General features: G+C 52.2%; 1 protein-coding gene across 2 annotated transcripts in view; it reads right to left on the bottom strand.

Annotated features, from left to right (window-relative positions):
* ZFHX3 (zinc finger homeobox 3) overlaps positions 1-18936 on the bottom strand; it is an 813079-nt gene that overhangs the window by 392304 nt on the left and 401839 nt on the right. For both annotated transcript variants that reach the window (XM_059714010.1, XM_006258819.4), the window contains one exon: positions 2284-2500. The gene's annotated coding sequence lies outside the window, so the exon portion shown is untranslated. The remainder of the gene's footprint in view (positions 1-2283; positions 2501-18936) is intronic.

Here is an 18936-nt window from a genome sequence, read left to right as displayed (position 1 = left end):
CAAAGCCACGCGTGCAAATCCTTCCTCAAAAGCTCACCGCTACCCCGAGGGCTGCACAGCGCTGGCCCAAACCCGCCCCGGGTGCCTGTTCGCTCTGCCCGTCTCGCCCGGCACTCACACCGCACGCTCTGCACACGGGGACCACCTTTTTCCAAGTGCCCGGTGGGGCCCCAGTTGCTGACCGGTGCAGTCGTGCAGCCGCAGGAACCTGGGGGACGACCTCACACCAGTGCAAAGCGGGGATAATGCCAGGGAGGATAAATGCACCGGAGAGGGCGAGGGGCTCAGATACCGTGGGGCTGGGGACCAGGCAGGCACTACGTTTTAGAGACGCTCCAGAGCGGCTGCGACACCTCTGGACGTGTCCTGGCAGAGCGTGCACCTCACAGACTAACTGAATCAGAGCTGCGTAGCATCAAGATAGCTAACCGCCTCTCTCTGCAGAGTTTGCGGACGAGTAACCAGAAGAGAAATCTGGCAGGAAGCCGAAGACGGCTGACACCGTGGTGACACGAAGGCACTGATGCTCACTACTCATTCCCGTGTATGGAGACGCACATCTACAAATTCATGCCTGCTGCTGTGTACAGCTGGTTTCAAAACAGGCCTCATTTTCGCATAGCCTGAATTGATTTTCTTTCCACAGCCTTAGAAGAGGAGTCATTTTTAAGTTTTTCAACATCTTATTTTACAGAATATTTTACGGGACATTTTCATAGGCTCGTAAGTGCTGGAAGGGACCCTGAAAGATCATCGAGTCCAAGCCGCTCGGGGCAGAAATACCTTAGAGATCGAGTGATCCCCGTGCGGTGTCCGTCCGGTCTCCCCTTGAAGACTTCCCAGGCTAGGCACTGCACCCTCCCTGGGAAGTCGACTCCAGAGCTTCAGTTTTCCAAAAGTTTTCGGAGCTAGCACTAATCAGACTTGTTCTGATGGTCTAGGTTTGGGGATTGCCCTCTCTTTCCCCACTCATTCATTTCTTTTTCACATTTTGTCACAAGGAACCAAAAGGATGAAAAAGAAAAAGGCTAGAATTAAGTGACAAACAGTAACCATTGTGCTATAAGCCATACCTTTTCACCAGGTTTCCTTTTAGACAAAAATGTCACATTTGGTCTTAAAGACGAACAACACAAGCAGTAAAATCCAAACAACATTTCAGGCAGCTACCACCAAACCAGGGTGTCCTAGGACAGTGACTATTTAGCCAGAATAGCCACGGGAGGGTTTCTAACTGAAACAACACGAAGGCTTTACCCGGAAAACCCCGATGCAGCCTTCATTTCCAGTGACGCCGTGGGGGCGACGGGGACGCTACAACGGTCTGGCCCAGAGACACTCGCTTCAGGCCTGGAAGAGGCTCCCTTTCTCCAAAGAGAAATGCTACTGGTTCTGCTATTTACTCATTAAACTAGGAATAACCTCAAAGGGCATCAAGCAGATGTTTAAACCGCTATTAAAATTCAACTGCAGCAATCTCCTTCGACCATGTGTTTTGACAAAGGTTGTTGTATTTACTACAGACATTCAATAAATACCAGGTGTTGGGAAGCGGGCCTTATCTCTTCAGTCAGGTCTGGCTACATCTCAAAACTTGCAGCAAAGGCCTCAGCCATTAGGAAAGATACCGCGGCGCTTGGGAGAAAACTGCTCTCTTTGTGGTCTAGGAGTGGGGAAATACATCCGAAAGGAGCTTGGATAAATTCCCAACTCCTCCCAAGCCACATTTTTAGGGGTGTTGGGGTAAAGCAGGAAGGGTATCAGTTCATCCTCTGTTCCTACAGCTTCCTCGTTTCGATGTACTCCACGACAAACCACTAAGGCCATGCCAAGGATGGTCTGGGGCCAGAGAATGAGGGTGTCAGCAAAAATCATAATTCAATGGAATTATTTTATTCCTGCTACTTCCCAGCTAGCACCAGCCCATTCAAAGGGCTGATTAGAATTTCAAATGTACAACTGAATAATATGAGCATTGTAAATCCGTCACAAACAGCCCTTAAAAATGTGTCAAGAAAAATATACATGCAATTTTCTTTTTTAAATTGCACTTTTTTTTCCTAAAGGTTTGTTTGCTAGGAACCGGCAACTATTTGTTTTTAGAGAGCAGGTCTGCATCTGCTTCAAGAGTGAAGGCCTCCGAGAAGCCTCTCTGTTTGGCTCGCAAACAGCTTGTAAAGGGAGAGCACCGGGGCATGCAACGTTCGCTCTGCAAGCTCTGCCCTACGTACATTAAAACAGGCGTTTAGGAGTTAAAAAAGAGAGAGAAAACAAGCGACTTACCTGTGCAGGATTCCCCCCGGAGAGGCGAGGCGGTGCTGAGCACCGTGTCCCATCCCAGAACGGCTCCAGAGGAGACCCCTCGGTCGAGCAGCCAAGGCAGAGCTCTCCCGACCCGGCTCAGGCCGCGTCCACCCTCAGCAAGGCACTACCGAGCCGTGGCCCACAGGGCTTGGAAAAAGCCATCTCCATGGCTGGTCAGGCTTGCCCCTTGGAATGCCTAAAAATGAAAAGAAGAGCCCCTTCAGCATTGTTTTGAAGGGATTCAAACATGATCTCATTTCCAGGAAGAAAACCTACATGCAAGGCTTCACCACGAGGTTATCAAAGCCCTGCTCCATTGAGACACCCTGCTCCGGACAGCAACAGTAACGAGTCACAGGTGAGCCAAAATGCCCCTCTTCTAGATTTACCAACACGGCCTGGCTGTGGCTTGGCGCGGACGGAGAGGGATTGTCACCCACGCGCTGCACACCACAACTGGGGACTGAGCCTGAAAGGAGAGCTCCCAAGGCCGGGCCTGTCGCCCCTTAGCTAACGAGCAATCTCCATCAGCTGGGAAGAAGGAGAAGGCCTCGAGCTCAAGGGGTTTCAGCTGTCAAGAGGCAACTCAGCCTGGCACAATCAGCCAGAGTGTGCTGGCACCCTTTTGGCAAGGCAGACAGGTAGCTGCCGGTCCCAGGTGAGCACATGGGCCAGCAGCATGCGTTTAGCAGCTGCAGCCCCACGGCTGAGCCCGGGGAGGAGAGGTTTGTGCTTGCTTTCTACTGCAGGCGACGCAGCCCTGGGATGAGAGCAGCAGCTGCCAAGCTGGCCAAGGGAAGCAGCTGCTAAAGAAATATTTTCCAGGTTGCAGTGGGGTAGGATCCTCTGTCCCTTTGATCTCCCAGCTGTTCCCGAGGTGCTGCTGAAGCCAGAGAGACTCTGCTTTAAAAGAAGTATTAGTGAAAAGAAGCTCTCGTCTCTCTGACAGCTGGGCTTAGTAAACACGCTGTTGCTACACTTTCCGATGGAGATCTCTCCTCCCAGGCCCCTCTGCCTCTGGTTTCTAGTACAATGAGATATATCTGAGAATATAAAATATGCTCCCACTCCAAGCCGGAGGAGCTGGCTCCCGCAGAAATCTGTATGAGAGAGGACCGACGCCAAACTTGATCGCAACCTCAGCGTCTGCCCGTGCAAGCGGCTGTTGCGCAGCGCGGTCCTGGAGGACTAGACGCGGGATTGTTGGGGACACTCGCAACCCACCTGGAGTTTGCACGAGCACAAGCTCGCAGCGCAGCCCCGCGCCCCGGCACGGCCCACGCGGGACTGAGCACGAGAGCGCGTGCAACCTCCACGCCGCAAGCTAAAACACACACTGGAAAGCGGGTAGAAAGTGGGATTGGCTGAAGACCGGCCTGCTTGCCACTAATCTCGGTTTCGCCCTGCTCGTGGAGTCTTTCCTCTTCCACATACCCTGGTTTTCGCCCTCCGCTAGGTGCTTTCGAATTGCTCTCCCTCCTAGGATGTTTCCCACTCTGCTTCTCTCTCCCAGCGCTTGAACATACGCTGCGCTCGCGATGACCTCAGCTTCACAATCATAGTCTTTAATGTAAATAATTTACAGCAATAAAAGGGAGAAAATGCCTGGTCCACGTGGGGAGGATGCTAATGTATGCCTGAAACCAGGGGGTCCCTAAGAAAGAGAGGTAGTCAGAAGGTAGACTGGGAAATTCAATCATATGCCACGAGTTAAAGACACGTCTCCGGTTTCCTGGGACTGTCTTTCTTGCAGGGGGCAAAGAAGAGCCTCGCACTTGGGTGACTGTAGAGTCGGCCTATATCTTTATTAAAATACCTTCTTGTCCCGGGGAATCAGAAATAAAACAAGTACACGAGCAAACAAAAACTTCAAAGACAACAAGGAAATCTAACCAGATGTACCTCGTGCCCATTCAGTCTCTCTCGTTTTTTTTAAGTGCCTTTGCTTAGTAAAAGCCATCAAACATCATTGGGAATTATTACTACTCTTTTTTAACAGCTCTGAAGAATTAAAGCAAGGGAGAAAGGGAAGGCATGCAAGACAGAGAGAAAGAGGGCAAAAACAGAGAGGTTAAGCTCAAAGGCAGGGAGAGCGAAATGGACCAGATTATACAAAATTAAAAAGCAAATACGAGCAGACAATTTGTGACGAGTGATTGCAAGCAATTACAGTCCGGCTTTTCTGGAGGGAAAATGGGGAGGGGGCATTTCAGCTTAAAAGGAGACTTTATTCATTCCTGATCAGCTTCTCCTACTATTCTCTCTTTTATTCTTGGATATCAATTTAAAAAAAAAAAAAATCAGCCTTCAGATGTTACATGTCTAACCCTGGGAATCCCACCCCTGGGCAGAAGGGAGGATTTCAGCTTCCAATCAGCTCTTTCTATAGCCCTGAAAAACCAATTTGCTCATAAAGAATAAAAAAAAAAAAAAAAGAAAAAGGGAGAGAGAAAAAAAAAAAAGGAAAACCACAACAAGGGCATGCATTTCTCTTGGAGGAGAGCTTCAATTTTACTGTAATTGTCTGAAGAAGGGCTGCTTTGATCTGCAGAATTATTATTATGCTTTGAATGTCTGGCTGTTAATGTCACAGCTGCGCTTGGGGATGAGCACACCGAGGGAGATCACGGGCTAACTTGGGGCTTGCCCCAGCCCGGGTCCCCTTCCCCTGCCTTCCCGGCTTTCTCTCGCACAGAAAAACTTTATTTCGCGGACGCCTCCTCGAGCACCTGGAGGGGATGGAGCCCCGCGCCTCGCTGGTGCGAGAGAGACATTAAAACGCAAAGGGTGTATCCTGCACAACCATTATGGTTGCGGATAACCTGGAGAGGGTCCAGAGAAGGGCCACTCGTATGGTCAAGGGCCTGCAGACCAAGCCCTACGAGGAGAGACTAGAGAACCTGGACCTTTTCAGCCTCCGCAAGAGAAGGTTGAGAGGTGACCTTGTGGCTGCCTATAAGTTCATCACGGGGGCACAGAAGGGAATTGGTGAGGTTTTATTCACCAAGGCGCCCCCGGGGGTCACAAGAAACAATGGCCACAAGCTAGCAGAGAGCAGATTTAGACTGGACATTAGGAAGAACTTCTTCACAGTTCGAGTGGCCAAGGTCTGGAACGGGCTCCCAAGGGAGGTGGTGCTCTCCCCTACCCTGGGGGTCTTCAAGAGGAGGTTAGACGAGTATCTAGCTGGGGTCATCTAGACCCAGCACTCTTTCCTGCTTATGCAGGGGGTCGGACTTGATGATCTATTGAGGTCCCTTCCGACCCTAACATCTATGAATCTATGAATCTATGAATTACGAGAAGAGGCTTGAACCAAATGAGTTCTTGTTTGTTAGCCTCATCTGCTCGCAGGCGGAGGCAATGGGAAGGAGACTTTAATATTACTAGAAACACAGGGAATTATTCATCCCACTCCTCTGATTTCAGTTCTCTGAGTTAATAAATAGTTATTTTCCATCACTCCGTCCTGCCCTGCGCTGACGTGAAGGGCAAGTTGGGCAGCAGAATTATTGAAGCAGCAGCCCCAGCAGCACGCGTGAGCCACACCTTTGATCTAGAAGCGCGCTGGGCTCCCACGTAAAATCAAGAGGGGATTCGTTCAACATTGCCCTCCCAACCCGCTGGCACGCCACAGCAGCCGTGCCCCGTTTCTGCAGCGATGGAGCCGTCACGCTGCTCCTCCGACATTGCACCCAATGCTGGAGCTCTGCACAGGATGTGCGAGCACAAGGCTTACGAGCTGCGATCTGCTCGCGGGATACAAGTTGAGGGCCCGCGGCAGTACAGGGGTTACTGCCACCTTCCTAGACCCAGTTTCAAATCTGATGCTGGTTGCAAAAGAAATGATGAAGAGGTACACGGCTTTCATGCACTACATGTACCCGTGGGACCTGGATCATGAGGACGGCAAGTCATGGCTCATGGCCAGATACCTCTGAAAGTGGCAAGGACCCGAACCGAGGAAAGCTGATCTTCCACAGCAGGATGGATTTATTTTTTTTCTATTTTCCAAAATCTGGCTGCATGCATCCAGCAACCAGACAGGAATCTCAGCGAAAGGCAAAATACCTGGTGTTCGCGATGGCTTTCCAGACATGAGAGTGCTGCCGTTTTATGGCTTGCCAGGCCTAGGAGCCTTGAAAATCTGGGACATTCCCCTCACTAATGTAAAGTCCCTGATTCCTGCTGTAGTTTCTCAAAAGATGAATGGACACTGAGTGTGTCACTGGTCCAGGACTTAGAGGACATCAGACCTCAAAAATCATCACATTATTACAGATAGAAAGTCTATTTTCAATATTTTTGGTTATTAATTAACATTTTTCTCTGCCCCGAGCCCTGGAGACTTGCACCTCTAGTAACTGTAGCAGTCTGGCTTTACTGGAAGGGGTATATGAAAAATGGTACCAATAAAAAAAAGTTAAAAAAGCTCTCTAAAACTTTTCCAGAATAGTTCTTATGTAAAATGTGCAGCATATATGGAGCACATGAAGATGTGGTTTGATATAAAGGATTTACAGGCATTCGCCTGGGACGAGCTGCAATACATCCAATAATGGCTTTGCTATTCACGGGTATCAGACATCTCCGCCTCACCAATAAAATGACCTCAACCTCACCAAAAAACCTCTTTACCACCCTCACTCCATCGTGAACGGCCTATCTAATCTATCTACACGCACGCACATAGATTTCCATTCAGAAGAGTAACTGCCAAATGGACCGTTTCTCATTCTGCTCTTTAATAGACACGCCTTTAATGAACACAGCAGCGGTTTTCCACCTTTTTTCATTTTTTTTGATCTCTAAAAAATTTCGAATGGAGGTGCAGACCCCTTTGGAAATTTCAAGTGGGGGTGAGGACCCCTCTGAATGGTAAGTGCGGGTATTCGCATACTTTTGACTGATCACCGTCATCTTTTGGGGAGCCTTGGGACAATCTGCGAACCCCAAGGGGTTCGTGGACCACAGGTTGAAAACCACTGGTATAGAGCAAATGTTGGGTACCGAGTAGCAACAGGAGTCGCATTTCCAAGCTGGTGTATCAAAGGCCAGGTTTTATAGCCAGGAAGTCTGAACTGTGAACTGTGTTTTGAAACGTAAAGCAGCCCGTCGGTTGAACGCCTGCCAATGGGTTGGTGCTCCTCAAAGACAACACAACGCAGCAGGAAGTTAAGTACTGCGCCAAGTGTCACGGGGCATTTTCACTTGCACGTTGTGCTCGATCCCCTGTCCCGATCTGGTTGCTGAGAAGCTGCTCCCAAAGCCGCTCTGCTTCTCGCACCTGATAACCCCCCGGCCCAGCGTCCAGCGCAGACGCGACTCGAGGGTCTCACGGGATGGGATCTCCTTCTCACCATCAACACCGGTCGCTGCTCCGTCCTCGTTCTGTTGGACCTGTGACCCCACTGACCATGGGGCTGCATCCTCTCTTCTGCAGACTTCGGGCGGTGTGGACGGGGTCCCATTTTAGCAGCTTAAAGGTTATCCCCCCAGCTTGATCCCAGAGGCTGCTGTTAGGCACGGCCCACTTGCCGCGTGGATTAAATAACTGGAAATGAGGAATACCTGGGCGTCTCTCCCAGAAGCATGGCGTGTGGGGTCAACAGACAGGCCACTTCACCTTGCTGCCTCAGCATCTCCACCTGCAAGATGGGTCATTCACGCCCACCGCGGCGGGTCCACTGGGAGAGTTCACGAGCTGGCGCACGTGCCATGGACTGAAGGTGAAAAGTGCTATTTAAGTGCTTATCATTATTGATGCAACGATTCTCTCCTGCAGGGCTCCGCAGGTTCGTAATCCCTTTCCTTTCATCGTGGATATGAAGTTCCTCTGGGAGAAACTGAGATGACTGGACGACCGGGCGATCACACGCAGCTCTGTGTTTCTTTTGGTAAGGTGGAGTGTACACAAGGCTGACCTGGTTTCTTAGGCCTTTGTCTACATGAAATGAGCTTAGCAACGCCGCCGCCGAGACCCCGGAGAGCAGGCGAAGCCTTATTCATTGCCGGGTGGATGTCAAGGTGGCAGGTGAAGCCGGGACGCTTCGGCCCGGGCCACGGCGCCCCGTTGCGAGGATGCAGCAGACGGGTCCCCGGGTCTTCCCAGAACGCGAGCCGCCGAAGCGAGCCGCTGCGCACGGTAGGGGGCGCAGATCCTCACGATATGAGCATCCCTATTCTTGTCTGCGCGCTTCAATGAGCAGGGATATAATTAAAAATGTAACACTTTAATTATCATTCTTATGCTTCAGAAACGCCCTGCTGCGATGAACAGTGGCCAGTTCACACCTCTCAGAACTATTGTTTAAGCCTGTCTGCAGCCTCAGGCAGATATTGCTGCTTCATTTACACTTAGTTCGCAGGCATAAGGGCTAGATTTCTCTCTCCTTCTTCTAATGAAAGCTGAGGCTCTGGCGCGCGAGATGACAGACTGCAAACACCGACTTGCGGAGGTGCCATCAACTCGCCCCGCCTGACCCCTGCCCTGCCTGTCCCCGGCTCCTTTCCTCACGCTGCCGCGACAGCTGCGAGGAGCTGGGTCTTTCTGCGAGCAGCCCGCGGAGAGCACCAGGCCCAGCCCGGCGCGTGCGGCGTGGAGGACACGCTGGGGCGGGTCGTCAGCTCTGATATTTTATCCTCGGCGGTCTGGCAGAGTCCAGGTCTGTCGGCCTGCGGAGAAGAGCTAATCGTGGTTGCTTCTGAGGAAATGAAGGGGTTTAATGCCGGAGTCTCTTTCAGTTATAGCTGCTAAGCAGGTTACATAACTTTAAAAATGTTTTTCATACGAGCAACAGAAGCTGTGTGACAGGCACGTTTACACATTGCTCAACACATCCCGTATAAAATATTAAGATAAGTACACATGCACCTGCACCGTCACGTGCTGTAAAGCGCGGTGTCACAATACCAACCCTACCAGCCAGCTGCCGGAGTCGCGCCCAGTTTTGAATTTAGATCCCCTCCCCTCCACTCCCCTCTTCCTAGCGTAAGGGATATTTTTCATCAGATTTTAATGAAAATGACGGTTTTCTTAGTAGTTTTGGAGTTCTTCAGACGTACCCAGGGCAGGAGACTGGACCCGGCGAAGCACGGAGCTGAATGCGCTGGCAGCAGATCGGACGGGAATTTCCCCGTGTCCCTGTTGTGAGACGCTCCGGGGGTAGGACAGACGAGGCGGTTATACGGGACCGCCGGCGGGAGTGGGACATTAAAGGGGGCACGGTTAGCCGCTCCAGCGCTGCAAAGGGTCGTAGACAGGCCTCTGCTAGAAGGACGTGGGACTAGAAAGGCGAGCGCCCCGATGGCATCGCTCTTTGGAGGGTCCCAAGACCTGGCACTCAGGTGGCACTTGCTGGGCAGTCCCTGGGCCGAGGACCCGGCAGGGGTTGTGCGTGTTTCTAGATTTCATCCGGGAGCAGGAACAGCCCTTCTGGAAGGGCCCAGCTTGGCTGTGATGTACCGCGATCTTCCTTCTGATCCCAATAGATCCAGACAACAGATCGATTCAGGGGTGAACGAGCTTTTTCTAGCCATAATGTTTCTTGCTTTCCCCAAAGATTTGAGTAGACATTTTCAACGGCTTTTCCTTCACCCCACCACGATGTCCGTCTCCTTTCCGCTGCCCGAGCCCTTCGACAGCGCGCCTGGTCCGAATCCGCACGGCCTGCCCTTGGTCTGAGATGGCCGGAGTCGGTTCTTCCTGGCTAGAAGCTCTCACCGTTTGTCCCTCACCTTCCACGGCTGCCTGAGGTATTGTCTCCGCTTTCGGCTATTGAAACTGGGAAGAACAAATGTAGATAACGAGCCCTAATGACAGGTCCTGCTATAACGTTACCCATCGCAGCGGTCGGGAACACAAGGAAGCGATGGAACAAAATACCGAGGTGGCGATACATCTCTGGGACAGCGAGGGAATAAGTGATTCTTGGTGAGGGGCTACACGTTGTCCCTGCCCGCGCCAGGTGAGCCTTTGCCGCTCGCCCAGACTCTTCCTCTCACAACGCTCATAGGAACACGCTCTGCGCGCAGATCACCCAAACCCTGTTTCTCTAAACCCCTCTCCTCCAGATCTCAGGGCAGCTCCCGGGCCTGCATCACTCGCCCAGCGACCATCTCACTGAGCCAAATGTTTGTGACGTCCTGAATCGTTCTGGAGCCGCGGGGCTGCCGAAGGAGCACGGACGCAGCGTTCGCTACCAGTCGCGTGCTCGTCTCTCCCAGGAATGCAAGACTTCAAGGGGTCGGTTGCATTGGAGGCAGCCACGGCACGCAAAGACATGCAACGTAGTAAAGGCTGCTCCCCTTCGTATGGCATGATTCCCACTTACAACGTAAGCTTTTGGGGACAGTACGGTGGCCTCCATTGCATTTTGCACCGCATCAGGTAGACTCTCAACCCTTACCATAAGGATTTAGCCTTTGGGTGTAATTATTTGTCCATTTTTGTTCAGACGCCATCATTTCCTCCTGCGTATGGAAAGAGGAAAGCAACACAAAGCGTGAAGAGGGAACGGCACATGCCCCTCCTGCCTCCCCGGCTCTTTGTCTACAAAACCACCTGCTCCTGGCGGGAAGGTCCAGTTGAGTTCTCCCTATCTGCACATCTTCCCCAGCACTAATTAGTAATGCAATCCTGCCAAGAGTGAAGTTATTTGCCACGTCCCCTCACTCACAATGATTTATGTCCAATTTCTACAAATGGAGAAAATGAGATTTCAAATTTCAATGCCATTTCTGCAATGAGGTGATTAAAAGAGAGAGAGGTATTGCATTGTACTGTATAGAATATTGATCCCAGTGCTATTTTCCTTTGCAATAACCATTAGCTCAGTATTATTTGCAAACCTCTAATGTGAACCTGGAGATGTAATTTACATTTGTGCTTTGCTTATTTGCTTTAACAAAACAACAGAAAAGCTTTGGGCCTTTCAATCTATCCATATTGTCAATAAAATTAGCAGCTTATACAAAAAACTGCATATGCAAAACCATCACTTCCGTGTAAACTGCCACGAGACTGTAAGTGCTGTTCAGAAGAGAGGGAAACTATTAAAAGGCTCTGAACATTTGACAAGCTGAACGCACAGCACATTAAGGCAAAGTTGCCTCTTGCCCACTTTAATTCCTGAGCCCCGAAGAACCCGCACGAGTTTCAGAAGAAGCGTCCGAGCGTCCCTGGGAGAAGGGAAGTGTTGACAGGGGATGTCTGGTGGGTGCGTGCACACCCTCCCCTCCCGCTCGCTGCCACGTGCTTGTGCTGTCACCACTAGGAAACCGGCACCTTACAGCCACTAAGCGAGACCCTTTAATAGCCAGCACAAGGCGCGTGCACGCACGCACACACACGTGCTGCACACAAATGCTTTTGGTGACGGGGCTTCCAAAAAGAGGGGAGGGGGCAAAAGCAAAGAAGGGCAAGAAAGAATGAGGTAGTCAAAAACCAAAAGAGCAGGGCCATGCCAACACCACCCCGACAACGGCTTGTAAGACTTCAAGGCTAACAATAACACAAGGCAGCTCCTCTTCCTCACTGCCTGCGTCCCTGCACAAATGTCAGCTGGGTCTATGGCCCCAGAGAGTCAGGAAGAGAGAGAGAGAGAGAGAGAAATAAAAGAGAGCTAGAAAGAAAAGAAAGAGAGAAGAAGGAAAGAAGGAACAAGAAGGAAAGCAGGAAAGAAAAGGCGAGCGTGTGTGAGGGGGGAGCTAATGACCCATAATTGCCATGATAGTGGAGTAGGGGCTAGGCAGCTGTTTTACATTCCTGGTATGTATAGTATGCAAATATCTACAAAGGGCCAACACAGTTTCTCTATTGAGGATCCTGAGGGTAACCAAATTAGCCTTTGGCAGCCATGGTAATTGGGAGGTGCTGTTCCCATTAGGAGTCCTGCAAATTATGAAGAAAAATGGACCAAGGGCTTTGTCACAAATAATAATGCCAAGAAGAAAAGAGCAGGCGGCTGTCTCTGCTTTGCTTTTCTTTCTTTCCCCCTTTTTTATTTTTATATTGTGCTGTTAATACCTTTCTGTTTAGTAATAAGAAAACAGTCTTCAGTCCCCTGCTGGGCTAGGCTCGAGCTTTCCGCAGCAATATTAAGTTCTGGGGAACACAATGTACGGGACAGCAATATCCACGGTGCATGATCAGATGCAACGACCGGTAAGACATTGCTGTCTCGGCCGTGCGTGGCCTTTAGCTACCTGAGGCAAAGGCGAGGAAAAGCCCCTTCTGCTATTACTCTTCGTGGGAGCGGCTGTTTTGGTGTGTAAGGATTAGGAACACCTCGATTTACCGCACAGGGAGCTGCAGTTTCCACCCGCAGTTTTATTTGGTCTTTCGCTCCTCCCTGGCCAGGTCACGGTCCCAAATGCAGGGTGCGGACTAACACGTGGCTCTTACAGTCCTCCGAAAAGTCACTGCCACCGGGTCTCCGACATGGAGCCCAAGCTGGGAAGCCACAAACCCATGCCAAAAACGTTCACAACCTCAAACTTCAGCTCCCACCTGAGAGTAGGCGGTTCGGACCCTCCGCGACCTTCACCTTCTGGCTGCGCAGGTGTGACCCACCGGGTCCTACGGGACGCTGCGCTGAGAACGGGTGCATCGAGACACCTCTCCGCGCACAGGCCTGCTGGAGCACCCTCAGCCCCGGCCCCTCGCAGCCCGTTGAGTTATGGGAAAGCCCAGTGACCCCGAGACTTGATGCACAAATCCTGACACTGCTTTCTGCATACTTCGAGGTGTAAACGAGGGGACCACGGTTAACGGAGAAGGAAAGGTGGCATCGTGGGCAAAACATTCAGACTGCAACGTCTTATTTATCTGCATTCCCGCTATCCTGTGCACCGGCTTCATTTAGTCGCCTGGCTGCTAACAAGCTTGTTTTCAATTTTATTTCTTTCCTCCTAAATGCCAGGGCTGAAGGACCGAACAGAAATGACAGCTGAAGTGTGGAAGGAGCAGGCTGGGATCCCTGCTGTAGGCTCTGGAAGAGGGACAGGTTAAAAGCAGGGTGTGCTAGCAGGCCTGGCAGGGGACAGCCGCGTGCCACGCAAGAAGGACCAAACCAATGCTTTCCTGTGGGTTTTGGTCACGTATTCTCCTGGAAGGGCAGGCTCAGGCATAAAGGTGGGAGAGAAGCACTATATCTTAATGGTTCAGAGACTAAGGCAATCACAGCTCTCTATGGACGGGACTCGTGTACGTAACAGTCGCGTGGAAGCCATGGACTGCCGGCGCCAAAGTCCAGGAAAGGCCACCAAGCGTGCGTGGGAAACCATCAAACCAAGGACTAGCTTCACGAAGGGATGTGGGTATTGCAATGCCACGTGTCCCGAGGCCTAACCTGCTGGGGCCTGGCCCCTGGAGCAGGATCCACAGGCGTAAGAGAGGTGCCCCATGCGTGGCGTTAGATGCCCCTGGACAGGATTCAGAGCAGCCCCGCACTGCGCGCAGAGCCCACAAACCCAGGCAAGAGCGCATCCGGCTGACATCCGTCCTCTCCCTGGTGCCGAGGAGCCCTCGCTCCAGCGTGGTACCCTCTCCTGGAGCCCGATGTCTCAGCCCCGTCCTTCCAAAACCAGAGCACAGGTCGCCCCTTTCCTTTAGGACCCGGCTGTTTAGGAGGAGCAGAAGGGAGGGTGGGCAGTGGGGGTGCCTCCCTTTCAGACAACAGCCCAATAATTAAATAAACGGTCCTTGGAGCAAGGACCAGGTCGCAGGTCTCCCCCACTCCCAAGTAGGTGCCCGAGCCACTAGGCTAAAAAATCACGCTCCATCTCTCTGGCCCAAGGAGTCTCCAATCCTTTTATGCGAAGTGGAACAGCTTCGGCATGAGAGATTGAGGGTGTCCTCACCCCAAACAGCCCACTGTGCGATGGCGAGGGCACCTCCAAGGAGGCGGGAGCAAGCAGAGCGGCACCCCACACCCCGCAGCACTGCTGCACGCCCGGGGATACCGTATGGAGAGACGGGGCGCCAGTCCCACCACCCTCGCTCTGAGCTTCTGCATGGAGGTGGCAGCTGCTGCTGCAGTCTGTGCAGATCCTGGGCCCGAAGGCGCGCGGCAAGCGTGCTCAGGGCATGTCTAGCAGAGCGGGCCCCTTGGGCGGCACGGGGGATGCATCCTCTGTGAATCCCAACAGAGCACGGGCCTGCGGCGAGCACTGAACTTCTCACTGCTAACAAGACTGAGCCACGTGCTGACATGACAGAAGCACACTTTCGGTGTCTGGGAACTTTCCCGGTAGGAAATAGGTGACTACAGGGACGTTGGGCATCTCTGCCCTGCCTCTGTGGAGCTCCCCAGACTGCCACCCATGCACACTCCTGCTTTGCACACTACAAACCGGGACCTGAAATGATAAGAGTGCCCAGGAGACCTCGCTATCCCTGCCGCCACCCTCCAGCAGCCCACGGACAGAGAGCTCGAAAACAACCGTGAGCTCGCAGCTCTGGGAAGCAGAGTCTCAAAGCACCGGGAACCAGTCTTCACTGCAAAACCACGAATCCCAGCTCCCATGCTGGGGGCCCGGAAGCCACGGGGTCCTCCGTCCTGAGCGCTAGGCACCTGGGCCTACGCCAGAGCCAAGGGTCCTGGGGATCGGGGACCCAGACGCAGTCTCTGTATTGCAACCGAGCCTCGCTCCACACCGAGGGAACCTGGGGTCTCGAGACAACTGCCAGGTGAGCTAGTAAGAAATCAAGGAGGTTTTTCACCAGAGACTTGCCTAAAGTTTGTTGAAACCAGTAAGTTTCCATGCAGCTTCAATTCAGATTTTCCAATAAAGTCTGGTTTTGCAGGAAAATCCCCAGATAACCCCTCCTCCCACTCACAGCCCCACCCCTGCACCCGCGCTGGGAGCGAAGATGTCAAACGCCCGTCTCCGTTCAGCCCTGGGCTGTCCCACTGGCTCTCTCCTCCTCGGTTTGCAGGAGATAATTAAGACAAGCGTCCGGCTGATCTTGCTCTCGGGCAGCCTGGCAGAGGCGCTGCCTGGCCAGCCGCGATGGTGCGAAGGGAGCTCACCGGTCTCCCACGTGCCCTGACACGAGGGGCCTCACTCTCATTCACACAACAGCCCCTTACTCCGTGCCAGCCGTGCAAAGGCACCTTACCGTGTGCGTTAACGCTGAGACAGCGTAAAGGGGCGCTCGTGCAAACGAGCCCCAGACGGCGCAAGCTCCGGAGCTCAGAGCTGTCGCAACGGGTGGGAAAAACCCGAATCGAGACACGTTTTCTCAAGTGCGCGGAGAAAAATTCAAACCCAGTTTGTGTCGGGAAGAACCGCTCTCCTGGAGAACAGCCCTGTTTCACTTTTTCATACGTAGACTAACTCTCCATCTTCAAACCACCATAGCAAATGTCTTAACCCCAGATCTTTATTTTTTCATGGTTTCCCCTCAGGGCCTCTTTAAACAGCCAGCAGAAGAGTCACTTCCCGTGTAGGTGCAGTTGGCACGCCTGCAAGTGTACTTAAAGTTTGCGTCTGATCAAGTTATGTGTATTGGATCTGAAACCAGTTAGTCAATTCTTTCAAGTCCCTAAGTGGCGATTTGTGGTAATGTCTACATCAATACTAACAGAGCGGTTTGCTAGCTGGTTTACGTAAAGCAAATGCCTACAGGATGGAGGGGCTGCCTCCAAGGGTTCTCTCGGCTAATGGAGATGTGGCTGAAAAAAGAAACACAGGCGCGCGCGCAGCTACTTTACGGAAGCATCCAGGCAACAGGAGACGGCAGACAGGCACTTTCCAGACCCACTTTTCTCCTTCAATCTGTCCTCCAGACATACTCTTTCTGGTGAGCTTCTGACACAGACCTCCGCTCAGCCGCTCTCGCCCTTCTGCCTGACTTTGCTCCCTTAACCTTCGCACTAGCAACAATAAAAGGGAACGAAGATATGCATAAAGAGAGGATTTCTCCATAGCTCTCGCTGCCATCCTCATCCTTTCACTCCCAACCCCTCTTGCACTCGCTGTCTCCTGGCTCTCTCGTCTGCATCGGCGAGCTACAAACAGCAGAGGGGTAAAAATAAATACATTGGAAAACATGGGAAGTGCTTAGCTTGAATAAAGCTAGAAAGAGGGAAAGGCAAGGGTTTAAAACATGTATGTGATAATTATGGAACAAAAGCAGAAACTGGCTAAAAAACAACTGCAAAAATGCCTGTTGGGAAAGGAAGAAGAGCATGGTCTAAAGCACGGGTGTAAAACAGGGCAAAGCACAAACAGCAATGCTTCACACACAGCTGGGCGAGCCAGCGGTGTGCGTGCCCTCTCTCCCCCGAGCATCCCTTGGAGCCGTACCTTCTTCCTTCATATCTTCCCTCTCGGCCTGAACGTGTTCATACAGCGCCCGGCACATGGGCCCAGACCGGACGTGAGCCTACGGGTGATCTGGTAAATACATTAACAAAAAACCGCTCATAACCACTAGCTCCTCGGGGTAGGGACTTTTATCCCAAGTTTAATGTCCATGAGGATGCCCTTGGCACACAGCACATAGCAAAATCCTCATCTTCTGCTTCCGGACAGTATTTTTCCCTTCCCATCTCAAACGAAACAGCTCCGAGCAGAGATTGTGCGCTTGTCTTTTGGGCACTGGACGGTGCTTAGCAGAATCGGGGGCTTCTCAGACATAACACAAGACGGAGAATAAATGGCCCAGCGTGCGGATGGACAGAGGAGAGGAGGGCACCGGCGTTGCTCTGCGTGGGGGCCAGCGCGCGCATCAGCACAGCGCCTAGATGTGCTCGTTACCGTTACGGAGCACCGCGTCTCGAGGTGAAGCCCTGGGCTCATTTCGATCAGTGGCAAAACTCCCATTGTCTTCAATAGATGCAGGTGGATGTCACCCGCTGAGAACTGGAATGACTTCATACTCGGATGTGTTCTGCGGCTTCCCTGCAAGCGGACTCGACTTCCACCCCTCCTCTCTCCCTGCAGGTTGTCCTGGTGTTGCATGCTGCAGCAGGGGCCGAAAATTAAACTCATTTAACCAAAATTCAAAACCGCAGAAGCCCAGGAAGGAAACGCATGCTTGTCCAGCGTCTGCGCCTAAGCAGCGCAATACTTGCATTTGACTGGAAATGCGCAGGACCTGTCCTAAACGTCTAAGACGTGCGCCGAACACAGCCTTAGCTCTTCACCACGAAGGGCTGCCGCTTGAATTCACCGAGAGACTCCAGAGTATCAATAGGGTTTTCAGAGGCACTAAATGGCACAACTCCCTGCTACAGCGCCCTGGGGATGTCCTCAGAAAGCCGATGGGAGTGCCCCCTGCCCCTGAGAGTGACCTCTAATAAGCCTACCCCGCTCTGGCGGCATGACTCCTGGGGCCTTGTTTCGGAGAGATGGAGACACTGGAGAAAACTGCGTGCCTCATCCTGTGTTTGCTGGACACCAAAACTCCCACCGATCTGAAGGCACGAGAACACAGGACGAATCAGACATCGCTGCGGCACTGCTACTCGCACGCGCACGTCCCTTACGAACGGCTCTTCCCCGCCCGGTGTCCCACTGGGGCAGCGGAGAGGTGAGCCGGGTTGTGTCCGCAGGTGGACGTAGGATATTTAATTGACAAACATCTCTAACCGCCGTACCGTTAACCATGCCGTGCCACTGGTTTCAGTCTCCTGTCTGCGGTATTGTCTTTTATTAATTATCTGCTTTATCCATCATAATCTCTCTACGTCTGTGCTGCAGGTGTTTAGAGCAAAATTTATGGAAACTTTCCATAAATATGATGCTACGCAAAAAGGGAGCAACGTGTTAGTTTAGCATTTGCGGGCTATCACACCCCGAGCATGCAGCGCTGATTTACGGAGCTCGGACAGCCTGGAAATCCTACGGTGCGGGGCTGCATTTGCAAGCAGTGGACAGGCTGGAGCGAGGGGCCGAGCCTCACGGCCCCCGCCTGCCCACCCAGCAGACAACAGCTCCATTCCAGTTGTTGCTGGCATTAGTAACTGGTCCAACTAGGAGTGGTTTCTGCCTGCTGGGAGGAGAGTGGCACAAAAGTGCCATTGCCCTATGTATGGAGTTCATCCCGATCCAGAGTTTCCCTGGAATAGAAAGTATCGGGGTCAAGGGAAACAATCAGCATCATGGGGACCCTGATTGTTTTTCCAAGTGGTTTGAGATGAACGACTGATTGCACAAAAAACGAGAGCACAAAAAAACTAGGCAAATGCAACCTGCAGTGCACCAGTCAGCATGCATCTGTGAGCTGTATGTCTGGACACGTGGGCCCCTGGCACCTGTGCATCTGACGGCACAATGGGATCTGGCCCCCGATCCCCATGGTCATGCCATGCCACAGGTGGGATCAGATCCCAACGGCACCGTTATTGCTTCCAGGGCAGGGGGATCTTGTTAACCCGGGCCCACCCTCCACCAACAGGTTGAAAGCCAGCTCACAGCCTGGCTAACCATGAGAAGTCCTGGGTGGGGACGAACATCTTGTTTTGGTGGGCCATTCATTCCTTAAATGAGTGGCAGGGTTACTATTTATGGCACAATGAACAGGTTCTTTGCGTCTTAGTTGTAAGACCTGCCAGAGGCCATGGATATATATTCGTAGCTAGAGGCCTACATAGGAGCAAGATGTGACTGCATTTGTTAGGT

This window comes from Alligator mississippiensis, chromosome 10, assembly GCF_030867095.1.
Source record: "Alligator mississippiensis isolate rAllMis1 chromosome 10, rAllMis1, whole genome shotgun sequence".
Classification (NCBI taxonomy): Eukaryota; Metazoa; Chordata; order Crocodylia; family Alligatoridae; genus Alligator; species Alligator mississippiensis.
The sequence above is the reverse complement of the archived record's forward strand: the minus strand, read 5'-3'. Positions and strand labels throughout refer to the sequence as shown.